Source organism: Balaenoptera physalus (genome assembly GCF_965194825.1).
Source record: "Balaenoptera physalus genome assembly, chromosome: 12".
NCBI classification, from domain to species: Eukaryota; Metazoa; Chordata; class Mammalia; order Artiodactyla; family Balaenopteridae; genus Balaenoptera; species Balaenoptera physalus.
The window spans coordinates 10,499,114-10,513,727 of NC_138897.1; the positions used below are offsets into that span (position 1 = coordinate 10,499,114).

Genomic DNA, 14,614 nt, shown 5'->3' on the forward strand with positions numbered 1-14,614 from the left:
ACATACTTGAGTGATAAAGATCAATTGAATCTTATCTTTTAATTGTGACCAAGGTAATATATAGAAAAGGACAAAGAGTATATTCCAGTTTATAATAACAAAATATAAATGATTACCCCTGAAAGAGGGGAAGAAAGTGAAGGCTAGACTATGTGAATGAATACGAGTACTCTTAAAAAGTATGTGAAACTTCTTCTGAAGTCTAAGAAGATAAGTTGCTTCGTTTCTCCATATCAGAAAAGGACATTTCATTGGTTTAGTTATAAAAACATTCAGTCAATTAGAGGATAACAGCCTTTTATAATATTTATCTCAGTGTGGTACAGAAATAATTTGAATTTTGGTTTCACAATGCCCATGTATTTTTATATAATGCTGTTACAAGTAATCTATTTTGTAACATTCCATATAAATAATGAGCTGTAACTTTAAATTCATTGTTTCCCATTCTTGAGTTACAAGTTCTTTTAATTTGTTGATGAAAATTGATGGATCAAAATGGAATTTTGACAGTAAAGCCTCAGGTCATAAAATGCTTCATTAACATATGACATAGATTAGCACTTTCAATTTTTGCATTATTCTAAAATGTAACTGAGTTTATAACAACATTATTCTTTGCTGCAATGGAAGTAACACAGTACATTGATTAGCATGATTGTGGATTGATTAGATTTCATTCTACATTGATGAGTCAAAAGAGACAAGCAAAGGACACTGTGCTGACTGAATTTATGAAATGGCAAGTGAAAGACTCTCTGTTAACCAAGCAGTATTGTAAGTTATTTCCTATTCCCTGAAATCCATTCTAAACTCTATATTATACATACCATAGGACAGTGAACCCCTAGTAAAATAAAACAATAAAACTTGAATATCTCAACTAGAGTAATTTGGGGAGGATTACCTCAGAGAAAAATAAAAGTAATTCTCCAAGGGGGAAAAAGAAATGTGTCAGCTTCACCATGAGATATCAGAAACTTTGCCAGGAGTGATATAGAAATCAAAACAGCAAGACTGTATTTGATATTTTGATGATCACCAACAAATCTGTATGAACATAGGGCTACTCTAGTTTACATATGTGCATTCACCAGCAAATTCTTGTACTAAGGTGTTCCAGGCACTCCGCTGGGCTCTGAGGATACAAAAAAGAGCAAGATTTTCTTTCTAGAACATTTTTTTCATAGTCCCATATGACTTACTTTCTCAGCAACAATTGACAATTTCAGCACATCTTTTTTTCTATGCCCTTGTTCTCCTTTGGTTTCAAGGTCATAGCCCTTTGACTTTCTAATCTCTCTGACTTTTTTGTTACTACCTCAGTAAATATTTTCTTTTCCACTAATTTTAGAGTTTCCAAAGGTTCTGCCTCAGAATAGCTCCCAACAGTCATATACAGAGAGATGAATCCTGATCTATGTCTCAGGATCTTATTTACCTTTGATATCTTTACCCAGATGCAAGACTTAATGGCATTCCAAAAAACTATATTGTTTCCCCACAAAACTTGTCCTTTTTAGTTCTATAACTGGTACCAATAACTTCCCTTTCACTCAGTTTCAAATCTTTGGAATTAACTTTGAGTCCTTCCCCTCCCTTTATTACTTATAACTAATTATTATGCAGGGTAAATACCATCTAATTTCCATTCTCAGGGACTCTATTCTAATCAGGTCTTAAGTACCTGATTTGTGGGTACCTTATGGATGTATTCAACCCTCTTCATTTATATTACACTTCTGTTTTATAATAAAATGCTGGCGCTGTGCATGTCCAAGTTTATAGTTCAGTGGATGATATAATATCCCATACATGATTGGCAGTTTAAATGACAGAGTTATTTTTTTTCCATGATCAAATGTTCAGTGTCTGCTAGGGTCTAGCAGCAGACCAAGAATTGCTTTAAAACAGTATTAATCAACAAAGAAGGGGATAGATTTATCCAAAAACCTTGGAATATATTTTGTGACTCTCCTATTGGAACTGCTTGTCAGACTTTATTCTGCATTTCTATCTGCCTCCCACACTATTGAAACTGGTAATTCATAACTTCCAAGTGACAGGGAAGCTCACATCAGTCGAGACCTCTGTAGCGCCTATTCGTATGTTGGTTGCCACTTAAAACTGGCAACTTCACTGATTATCCCGCAAGTGGTTTCTGGAAGCAAGTTCAAATGTGACATATATCGCCTCCCAAATCCAAAGAGATCCACTCAGAGTTGTGCCTTGCATCATGGTAGGTAGATGCAGCAACTTAGCTCTCATTTTAGAGGGGTATGCTAATATTCACCACACCAGTAGACGTTCTAGGTATTTCACTGGGTTTACCTTCTACCTCTGGGCAACATATGTGTTGATAAGACCTCTAATGTGCTTGCTACTCTTCGCCTACCAGGTCGAAATAGCATAATGTTATCAAACATTATGGGCAAATGTGGTATTCTATGACCCATCAAAATGATAGAAGCTCCTATAAATTATATTATCACAGTGAGCAGGTTTGACCTAGCACTGGAGTAAAATATTAAAATTATACTCTTGTTCCTGTCATGATAATGCCAACAGTTTTTGATCTTACTGTTTGGGATGGAAAATAAAATACTCACAAGGTCAAAGGCTATAGACCAGCCGTAAGGGATTGTGTTGATTTGCACCAGCAAAGGTACCACATCTAGAACCAAAATTGTGATTGGTAATACCACTTGACAAGGTTTACAATAATCTACTGTCATTTTCCACAACCCATCTGAGTTTCCACAGACAAAAATTAAATGCAGATGTGGTAGGAATCACTAGTTTTGAATTTTTTTAAGTTTTTTTCTCATTTTACTAGCCTTTACAATTAATCCAGTGGTTTGGATTTGCTTTCCATTTATTTGGCAGGAAAGGCTAACTCCCAGGACTTCAACTTGTTCCTTCTTACATTAATAGAACTCATTTTGGAACCAATGCAGTGATTCTGGCAGCTACAAAATATATCTATTCCCACCACATATTCGCTACCAAGACAAACAACTACAGAATAGGTCTATAGTCCCACTACACCTGCTGTTAGATGCACTGGGGTCAGGACATATCCAGACCCCTGACCACCTCCTCAATCACCTGCCTCCATTCATTGTCTCTCCCTCTGAGAGATGAGCTTACAGGTAAAACTAATTTCAGTATCAATATACAGTTACCCCTAGAAAGTCTGTGTATTTCTGTTTTCTTGGAAAATAATCACCGTTTTGAAAACTTTGGAGGAAATTCATGTTCTATATCGTTCCCCCAAGGATCCTGGCATTGCAGTCAATGTAGAGTGTGGTGGTCTCCACAGTGCCTCCATCTAAGAACTGAGTAAGAGGCAGTACAGCCCCATTACAATGACTTTAGTTATGCACTTGCCCAGCAATCTTAGATGTTTTTTTCTTGTAAGCATGTCATGGAAAAACTTAGGAAACTATTCAATCATTTATTTTCTAAGTGGCCCACAGATGAATTAGTCAAACTAGCACCCTGTGCATCCAAAGGCTCTGATTGCTGTTTCAATCTTGTGGTTTATTGTGGCGGCCTTGTCTCTGATACTTAAGTACTACCAACTTCTTCCACTGCCATGGGATGGCTTCACTTCCGTGGAGATCAGGGAATCTACTTCCATCATAGCATCCTTCACAACAATCTTTAGCCTATAGCATTCAGCCCTAAAAGTACACTTCATGTTGGACACAGCTGAGGATTCATTTTCATTATAATCAGAATCTAGGCTTGCTCTCTCAATCATACTTTTCTTATCACTTCAGAAGACAGGGTCTCATGAAAAACTGTCTTTTTCCTAAACACCTTTCCTTAATAATTCATTTTCCCTGTGTCCGTTCCAGATGACTCTAAGGAGAAACGTGACTGTTGCCTTAAAAAGATAAAACCACCACCACCTGATGCCACACTGCTTTGCCTTCCAAGCCCTCTTCACTCTATATCATAACCAGTGATATTCTGAAGAATTTTGTTGGTATTGCATGGGATGGATCACATATGTCTTATTTACCAAAGCAAAGTTAATTATTTGCACATTGCACATATGAACATGCCAATTCCAGAATTCCATTTTGAGATTCTGCTTCCTAGTGCCCCAGTACCTAAATATGTATCAGTCCCTATCCCAGAAGGAGGCAGCAAGCTCAAAACAGGATACTCTGAGGATGCTTTGTGTACCAAGAGGCTAACTATAAAGTTTTGGACGTGCTGCATTGGAACTACAACAGATAGTGCAAGAACTCAGACTAGAGGAGTAGAGATGTCATCATTCTTTGGTCCAATCAAGATAGAGTCATTGAGGCAGACCACACTGAGAGGTAGAGCAAAGCATAGACAGCACAACCAGCCCAAAGTAACCTTATAGAGAGAGACTCAGGCCTGAAATATTCTCACTCAGCCTCTTTTCATCTGATCTCATGCTGGGAATCCTCATTGGATGAATGCAACAGGATTCCAGAAAGCAAATAGCTCTTTGACATAATCCATGCAGTTCAGCCTCCTATCACAGAAAACAGGAAAAGAAGAGAGGATTCCCATTAACAAAAAACAGTTATTAAGCCCTCTACCCTGTTCGCCCCAAGGCTGTTGAAGAGGAAAAGAAAGGGAGACTTTTGAGTATTTCCCCTCCCCAGGAGGTTCTTAAAATGTTACCTACTCCTGTGTCAGATATTAAGGCTGCAGGTTAGCTGCATCAGATCCGGTTTCTGGAATGAGTCATTTAAATTCCCTCAATTTTATGCAAATGTAGAGCAATAAGGCTACTATTCTACTCAGACTAAGTATAAAAGAATCTTTGACTTAATGCTAATGCCTCTCATGATACTATAGGTATTCAAACCTGGTGAAGAAGGAGCCTGGATGTCAGTAAGGACTGAATATTTCTGGGAGAGAGAAAATTGATCATTTTCTTACCCACATCTCTTCAAGATTTCGTGTTATGAAAATCTCTCAGGATAAACCTGGTTTAGCCCAGCTGAAACTTAGAAGTAGGAAAAGTCAGTGAAGTCTCTGAAATAAAAGTACAGTAAGCCCCCTACATACAAACGAGTTCCATTCCAAGAGTGCATTCATTAAGTCCAATTTGTTCAAAAGTCCAAGTTAGCCTAGGTACCCAACTAACACAATTGGCTATATATTGATAGTACTGTACTGTAATAGGTTTATAATACTTTTCACACAAATAATACATAAAAAATAAACACAAAAAATAAGACATTTTTAATCTTACAGTATAGTACCTTGAAAAGTAGAGTAGTACAGTACAACAGCTGGCATACAGGGGCTGGCATTGAGAGAACAGGCAAGAAGAGTTACTGACTGAAGGAGGGAGAGGAGGTGGGAGATGGTACAATAGGAGACGTAAGGCAAGGTGCAATTTCACTCACACCTTAGTTGATTTGACATGACACGTTCGCATCTTTGAAAGTTCACAACTTGAAGGTTCGTATGTAGGGGGCTTACTGTACATTGGAGGAGTTTAGGCTTGGCCCAACACAAGGATCCAAAGTTTTGTGGAAAGTATTGATTAACATACAATTATTTTGATCAGTAACCCATTTAAGAGCATATACATATTGAAAATAAAAGTCTTAATTCTCCCTGTTGAAAATAAGAAAAAAGACTTTTCCTTTTCTCTTTTCTTAGAGCATTTACTTTAGAAAACTTTCAAGTTCTGTCTTTGAAATATATATAAATATTTTAAAAGCTAAATAAACCTTGCCAGAAAGAGAAAAACAAATATCGTATATTAATGCATATATGTGGAATCTAGAAAGATGGTACAGATGAACTGGTTTGCAAGGCATAAATAGATACACAGATGTAGAGAACAAATGTATGGACACCAAGGGGGGAAAGCGGTGGCGGGGGGTTGGTGGTGGTGGGATGAATTGGGAGATTGGGATTGACATATATACGCTAATATGTATAAAATAAATAACTAATAAGAACCTGCTGTGTAAATAAATAAATAAATAATAAATAAAATTCAAAAACAAAACAAACAAACAAAATAAATAAATAAACCTTGCCAGCTCTAAGACCTAGGAATACCTTTCTCAAGGCCTTGGGAGTCATCTCTTTGAAAGGTATTTATTGTGGAAGATAATGCAGTCTCTGTCTTCCTATTTCTATGGGAGGAGGGCAGGAACCCAACTTCAAAGAGCCACTTGCTCCAAAACTACCTCCTGTCATGAAAACACGGGATGTTTAATTTTCCTTTGGATAAAGCCAGTTAGCTAACACATATGGTCACTCCAGTTATCACGTAAATGTAGGATAAACTATGCATGAAGAATGGTTCTGTTAAATCCTCTTACTTTGGGCTAATTAGTGTTTTTCTTGAGAACATGTATGTAATGAGCTGCATCTGCTTGGCCCTATAAAGGGTGGTGATCTCAGGGGGCCATGGGGTGCAGCAGCTTGAAGGGGGATCTTAGTTCCCTGACCAGGAATGGAACCTGGGCCATGGAAGTGAGCATGCCAAATCCTAACCACTAGACTACAAGGGCCAGTGAGCTTGATGCAGGACCTCAATCCTTGTCTTCTTTGAAGAAAGAATTCAGCAAAGAGACAAAGTAGTGAAGCAGGTAAATTGTTTTTAGAAGAAAAATAAGTGCAGAAAGACACAGGCAGGCTCAGAGAGAGAGCTGCACACTTTTGGGGTGGCTTAAATTGTTTATATAGGGACAATTTTCTGGGTTCCCTCTGCCCAATCATCTTGCTTCATCTTACTGCATGCCCATATTTGGTCTGACTCACAGACCTCCCCAATGTGCCCATGCATCTTTTAGCCAAGATGGATTCCAGCATGAAGGTCTCTGGGAGGTTGGCAGGACATATTATGGGCTGGAGTCCCCTCCCTTTTTTGACCCCTGAGGAGCCTTTTTGTGCATGTTTAGTTGGGAAGGTCTCCTTGACCTCAAGAGTGAAAAATGTGGTCATCTTGATAGGGTTAGAGTAGGATAATCTAATAGTTAGCTCGGAAATCCCACTGGGGGATTATAGATAGAGAGGGAACTTTAGGGGACGTTGGGAGACCACAGTAAGTTAATGATCCTTCAAGAAAGTAATGGAAAAATCCTGAAACAATGTGGGCTTGCTTGACTCATAAAGCAAAGCAAGTCACTTAGTGTCAAAGCCGGATCAGCTTGCTTAACAACAGAACCATGCAACAGAAGCATGAGACATGCCCCCCAAACAATAAAACAATAGTGGAAAATAAGGCCTACAACCTTCCCAGTGATGTCAACAAGGTAATGACCCCTAGGACAGGCTGTCTGCACACAAAAAAACAATTTATGGAAAGGTGATGTTTCAAAGTGAAAGGCCTTCATTGTACTGAGACCTGAAATAATTTTTCCATAGTGCCATGATGGTCCCGGATGCACCATATAGGGTCAAAAACTCCCCCGCCCGACATGTAGGAGAAGTTAATGATAGAAGACTCAAAGAATGAAAAAGAAGGTGGTCTTCTCCCCCTCCCCTCTCTTCCTTTGATTATAAAAATGTAACCCACTAAGTACTTGGGGCAGCGCAACACTCATCTGCCCACTTGTAAGCCTCACAAGCATCCTATTCTACTAAACCATTTCTTATCTATCACTGCCTCTCACTGAATTCTTTCTGCACTGAGACATAAAGGACCGGAGCTCCTCGGAGCCCCCAATACGCCACCTAGTGGTTTCAGTCTTATCTTTTTACTCAAGCAGAGTTCGGCTCCTCTTTGCTCCTGCCTTTATCTTTAACTTGAAGTGCCAGCAGAAGACAAGAACCAGCTGCTCAGCCTGGGGCTCATCTACCTCCTACCTCAGTGAGATTTCTTTCAGTCTTTGCAATCTCATAGCGGATTGCCTGTGCTGCATATTGCATTCTGATTTAATGCTTATTCAGTAATAAAACTGTTTTCTTCCTCTTCTACCTTTATGGAAAGGTGTTATAGGTTGGGAGATTTTGTTTTTAATTATGTTTCCGCCACACTTGTTACCAAATAAATCGGGTCTCACTGCCCACCACTTACAAAATCCATACTCAACAGATGTCAGTAGAAAGAAAAGTTACCTTTAGTCAGAATGCTGGAAATCTGGGGAGATGATGGACTCAGACCCCCAAAAACCACCTCCAAAGATTCTGCTCAACCATGAAAGTTTTAAAGGGAAACAGAGGAGTAATCTCAGTTAATCATTGAGATAGGGGGTCAGAGTCATCACTATCCCCCCACTGTGTGCAGGCTTGTCCACTCCTTGTGATCTTCCTCTATATGTTATCTTGGTCACACAGTTTGGTCACACAGTTTGTTCAGGAGATTACTAAAGGGAAGCTAGGGAAGAGATCTGGTCATCTGTTAATTCCTTATTCTTCATTTCTATTTCTTTGATCTATGAAAAGAACTGACAAGTTGGACAAGGTATTGTGTGATTAAAAGGTTTGAAAGGTGTGATTGGGGCATGGGGGTGCCTTCTTTAAAAGTTTGTTATAATATAGCTTTGCTAAAATGGCAAGAAAAGGGGCTTCCTGCTGAGGGTGGTTTCCTGTAAAGAGCTGCTTGCAACTCCTCACTTGTCAGAACAGCATTCCATTTCTATGGGATTAGAAAGATCTATCTTCTGTAACTTCTTCATGATGACATAGGTGCCGTATTCTCAGAGTTGAAGATGTAGACGTGAGTCTGTAGCATCTCTTTGCTGACAGTTGTGGTTGCCCATTTACATACACGGGCAGAGCAAGCTATAATTATTTTGATACCCACAAAGATATAGATTATTATGAGCAATAATGTTAATCCCATTCTCTTGAGACCAGTTTTTGGGATTGTGCTAGCCATAGATTCAGTACTGCTCAAGTTGGAGAAACTTATGTCATGGCTACAGTCTGGTCATCATGCAGTTAGCTTTTTTTCCTCTGTTGGCAGTTATAGTATCTGTAAAACAACTCAGGAATGTGCATCAGACACTGAGCCTGTGACTTTATTGTCCTAGTCGTTAACTGCTCAGTTCCACACTGTGGTTGTTCTTTGGAGACTAAGTGCTGACAATAATGGTGTAAACTTTGAAACTTTGAAATCTAAAGAGGGAAGCACCTTTAGCCAAACTTAGCAATTTATTTTTGTGAAGAACTGCTGTGCCTGTACAGCAATCTAAACATAAGATGCTCATCACATCTCTTTCTCTAGGTACAGGTACAGAATTTAACAGTGACAGCATGGTGGTGGTAAATAAACAGACTATGGAATGCTCTGGAAGTAATTATCTCTGGCTTTGGGGCATTAAAAAAAAAAAACGAATTCTGTCAGGCTGGACAAGCCAATTCTTGGGCAATTATAGACTGGGAGGTTTCAAGACAAAGACACTTGACTGTTTCTTAACAATAGGTGGTTGCTCCAGTGAGTAATTGATAATTGAGAAAATGAAAGAAATATGGATTTATTTTGTGCCCAGAGTTATAAAGTGATACATGCTGGCTAAACCTAAAAACTGAGTTTTTTTTCATCTTTGGGCCTTTGCTTCTGTTTGTTCTCAACCAGGAATCAGCTTATATCTCCAGCCTTTCATTTATACATTGACATTCTCTTATATATGTCAGTTTAAAATAACTGCAACCCTATGAAGCTTTCTCTGGTTGCACACTTGGATGTGATCTTTCTACAAGACCTAATCATACGGTATAAAAATTATCTACATACTGTTTTTCATAGTCAAATAAAGTTAGTCTTATTTAACTTGTTGTAGCATGGGAGAAGGTACTCTTAGAGGAGCCTTGATAGTGTTATGAAAAGGGTTTGGGTTTGTGCTGGCTGATTCTGAGCAGGGAATAGGGAAGCAAGAGCCAGTTCCGGATTGGACAATGTAAGAAGGGGGAGCAGTTTATGATGGTTTATCTTAGTGCTATTCAGAAGGCAAAGGGATTAAAGTGGAGCTAGAGTTGTCAGTCAGAAGAGGGGCATATTTAATCATTTCTGTGGCATCTGGAGAGCCTTGTCTATACTCTGTTCTGAGCCTTGCTTGTGTTCTGTTGGGAATATCGGCCTGGTATTCAACGAGGCTTATTTTCACTTTCTTTGGTTGTCAAAAGCACCTCTTTCACCTCCGTAATTATAAACCTCATTTTTGAAATATGGTAGTAAAGGTCTTAGAAAGGAAATGATGAATTCAAGGTCCCACAAGTATAATTAGCAATGTTAGTACAGACTCTGGAGCTCTGGATCCTAACCGTGTGTCCCTTCAGTATGAAATTCTACATTCCTATGTTGCTGTGGGTTTGTTTTACACTTACCTGCTAAGCCAACTGATCTCTGTTTTGACATGGTGCAATTTTCCAGATATTTTCAAAACTCAAGGCTCTGTAAATAAATGTTTTTAATGTATGAAAATCATCCTAACTGTTTGGGTAAAAATCTTACCTTTCTTTGTCATAATTATTCAGGTATTCTACAAGTATAGCATAGGAAGGATTCACTACAGCTGAGATATAATATAGTCATTTCAACTCTCTAATACCTACTGTAGAAAAAAAGATACACGTTCTATTTTTCTACTAGGTATCTCCAACATCTTGATCAGTATAATGGTTCTGGGAGGTTGACAACTTGATTAATCTGAGCAGTCTCTGACCATAAACACCCTCAAACTCTTTTTACTCTAAAGGATTTTCTGTCTCCTTTGTAGATAAGATCAATCAAAATCAGGATAAATTAAGTAACTTTATAGTGGAAGAGCCATATCTTGGTCCTGAGAAAAGCTCTGTCTTTTCTGGCTCATCTTAGCTTTTCTCAGAGAATGAAAGCTAATAAAATACCCTTTAAAATACCTAAGAATTAGATCTACATTCTGTTATTTTATATAGTTTTCAAAAAATATCTGGAATATGGGCTTCCCTGGTGGTGCAGTGGTTAAGAATCCGCCTGACAAGGCAGGGGACATGGGCTCAAGCCCTGGTCTGGGAAGATCCCACATGCCACGGAGCAACTAAGCCCGTGCGCCACAACTACTGAGCCTGCGCTCTAGAGCCCGCGAGCTACAACTACTGAGCCCACCTGCCACAACTACCGAAGCCTGCACACCTAGAGCCTAGGCTCCACAACAAGAGAAGCCACTGCAATGAGAAGCCCGCACACCGCAACGAAGAGTAGCCCCCGCTCGCCGCAGCTAAAGATAGACCACGCACAGCAACAAAAACCCAACGCAGACAAAAATAAATAAACAAATTTATTTTTAAAAAATCTGGAATAATTCCTGGTCCGTTTCTTATTAATACTTATATGTCAGAGCCTAGCACAATAAATATTATATACATAATGTAAAAAACAATGATTAACTTATTTTTTTCCCTTCAAAGCATTTGTTTTATCTTTTTGGTTCTTCTCTATCTCTTAACCACTACATCCAATAAACGATATACTGCTGATGACCTATCCCAAATATGTTCTAGAAACCATCTTCCTAAACACGTCTCCTTCAGGCATATTCTTCTTACTGATTTAGTCTCTCAGCTTTCTCTTTGCCATGACTCCACATCAATCCACCCTTCTTGTTCCTTCTAAAGAAATGCATTCTCCACATTAAAAAAGCATCCGTATCATTCTACTCCCTTCAGTTTAAAGTCTAGAATTACTTAGGCTCCATAACAGAAAGTGTTATGACCTCAGAGACGTCATCCCCACCTCATATTCAGCCTCTTTTCTTTTTGCACTTCACATTCTAAAGGTACAAAACTGCTCCAGAGTTTCCTGACCACACTATACCATTTCACACCTCTCTATTTTTGCCTCTACCTGGAGACCTTTTATTTATTTATTTTTTCCATTTTTTATCAGCCAACTTCTCATCTTTGTTCAGTCTGGTATTATTCCTTCAGATGCACAGTCCATAAATGCATCTGGAGGTGGCTCTTTTCCTACTGCTATAAATGCATGCATAATATTGCCCTGGTATGTTTTGTTGACATATCTGTTTCTATGCTACATGCCACATAGCATGTCTGATTTATTTAGTTATTTATGTGATCTCTAGGTAGAAGCACAGTACCTAAAAGAAAAGAGGCACTCAGATATTTATTAACTTTACTGAAGTCAGCATTCTCATAGCATACTTTGCATGGATCTTATTGTGTACTTATCCTTTTCACTGTTATTAATATATTTAAATGTATATGGTTCATAATAGAGTTTAGTCCTTTCAGGGACAATTTTCCCAGCACAAAACACACATAGCATGTACTTAATGAATATATGTTACATGAACTAATGAGGAAAAGATTCACAATGCTAGAATTATTGAAACGGTGTAATTATATACATGAAGGCTAAATGAACTATTTTAGAAATATGGAGTGAGGAAAGAGACAGTACTTGGAACTAGTGAAGTAATTTACATGGAGAGAATCAGAATAGAGGCACATTCTTGTTTGTTTTTTATATAGTTTTGTTTATAGTTTTTCTATTTCATTCCTTGCTTGTTTTTTTCTTTTGTTTTGTAATAAAATAATGAATCCAGCTGTTTGAACTCAAAAAGGAATTTAGTTCCAGTGGATCTCAGTTTATTCACCAGTTGAATTAAAGAACAAAAATAGATTTTGTCTGAAGTCTCTTGATGCTCAAACCTTTTCTATGTCTTACCTCCATCTCACCTTACCAGTATTAACCTTGTTAACTCCCAAGAGGTTCATTTTTTTATGGGATAAAGAAGAAGAAATAAATAAAACTGTACCAAAAAAGTTTGAAAAAAATAGAGAAAAAAGAGACAAGTATTTGTGTAGGTCTATTTACAATTATTGCATTTAATGATTAGAATCTGCACATTTAACTTGACAATAAAATCCTCAGTAATAGAGTTCAAGCACTTCTTTCACTTAAACTGCCAACTGGGATATCTCTTTTGAACTAATGATTATAAATTATTCTGGTGAACGTTTTTCCTGCCCAAAATAAACTACCCCAGATTTGCATCCAACTGAAAGACACATATTTTGCCCCCAAATCTTGACATGGGTGCTGCAGTAAATATGGTCATTAGCTTTAGCTGCCTTGGCATTATCACATAGTCAAAAATATGGAAAATAATTTTTTAAATGGCATAATCTTTCAAACATCTTCAGTTTGTTTTACCTAGTTCTTTCAGAGTTCTGCACATAAAGGTAGATCTTATTCACCCACACATCTGTAGTATTATTTAAGGGTATGGAACAAAGTTTTGCCAGACCGAGTGTATTAACGATGCCAAGGACTGTCACTCAACCATCAGCTGTGTGACCTGGTTACAGTGTCCTCTCAGGTTCTGTTTTACTTGGCATGAGAAAGAAAGCAGATGCTTTTCATATTATTTATTTAATTGCCAACACCCATGGCCCCTCAATATAGAAGAGAAAATGGAAGTAAAGCATCTCACCAGCATTTTAGGATGGCCAAATGGGAGGGGAATAGGAATTTGTCTCAAAAGCTCACAGCTCCTCCTGAGATGTCTGATTATATTTTCCCTCCAGCCAGGGTAGAGACAGCATTTCAGACAGGTGGTCTCAGAACTGGTAGCTACAAGCTTAACTGAAGAACATGGACTCTGTCATTCCAAGCAGAACTGTATTTCAGTCCTTTTTTTGGTTATATACTCAACTAGGTTAACTTTTTCATGCCAACCCAATTAATCACTTATATTTTTTCAGATTTGAAGTCAACACCAATATTGATTTAACACAAGGAATTGTACTAAATTTGTTAATAATCTTGGTGACTATATTATATGGACTGATAATAGGTAAAGGAAATCAGGCTCTAAAGAGCCGCATCCTCACCACACCCCAGAATTTTCTGTTTGCACTAAGAAGGACATAGTATATTATCAACAAAACTATGTAGATACCATGGAGACCCCTGAGCCCTTCTCATTAGAAAGAGACTTTAGCCCCCAACCCATACAATATTGGAAATAAAAGGGTACATTTTGGAGAATGAGTGATGGAAATCCCAGCGTTGGATCCAGAAAAATAAAAATGAAAATGAAAATGTATAATATTTAACACAAATGAATTTGGTTTTGACTTTAAAAAAAATTTATCTTAGCTGTGGTGTCACTTTTTTTTAATTTAAACACCAGGTCTATGAATATTATATGCTGTGACTGAAGCTCACACAGATTGGAAGGACTGGTATAAGGTAAATGGATACAGTGGTAGAGAGACCTTGATATTTTTTATTCACATACCTTCTTTCAAGTTGAATGATGGCTCTGTTTAGATTGTGGAATGTACAGTGTTCACAAATTGTTAGTTTTCCTGGTCCAATAGATAAAATATGTTCTGTAGTCACTGGTGATTTTCTTGAAAGACAGTGAGGAGTGTATGGGAAAGCCACACATTTTTTAAAAGAAATTCATGAATCTCATTCTTACATAGCTAGTTTTCATTGCTTAATTACTTTACCACAGAATTCTTCCTCTACCCTGGCTCAAAAATATGTAAAAAGATTTTGAGTCATTTGACAAGAAAAGATTGAAGTATTAGGGTAAAAACATATGCTCTGCCCCTTAAAGAGTAATTCAAGGGGCGTTGAACAATAAATATGCTTACATATCTTGTTTAAAAAGAACTGGATTTTTTTTTTCTTGCT

At 37.8% G+C, this 14,614-nt stretch overlaps 1 protein-coding gene and 2 long non-coding RNA genes across 3 annotated transcripts in view; 2 read left to right on the plus strand and 1 right to left on the minus strand.

The window, feature by feature from the left end:
• Positions 1-14,614, minus strand: part of LOC309639119 — a 1,037,414-nt gene that overhangs the window by 743,191 nt on the left and 279,609 nt on the right. The gene's annotated exons all lie outside the window — the stretch shown is intronic.
• The window catches only part of LOC309639132, a 932,641-nt gene that overhangs the window by 322,591 nt on the left and 595,436 nt on the right, over positions 1-14,614 (plus strand). The window lies entirely within an intron of this gene.
• The window catches only part of CDH19 (cadherin 19), a 277,276-nt gene that overhangs the window by 77,596 nt on the left and 185,066 nt on the right, over positions 1-14,614 (plus strand). The gene's annotated exons all lie outside the window — the stretch shown is intronic.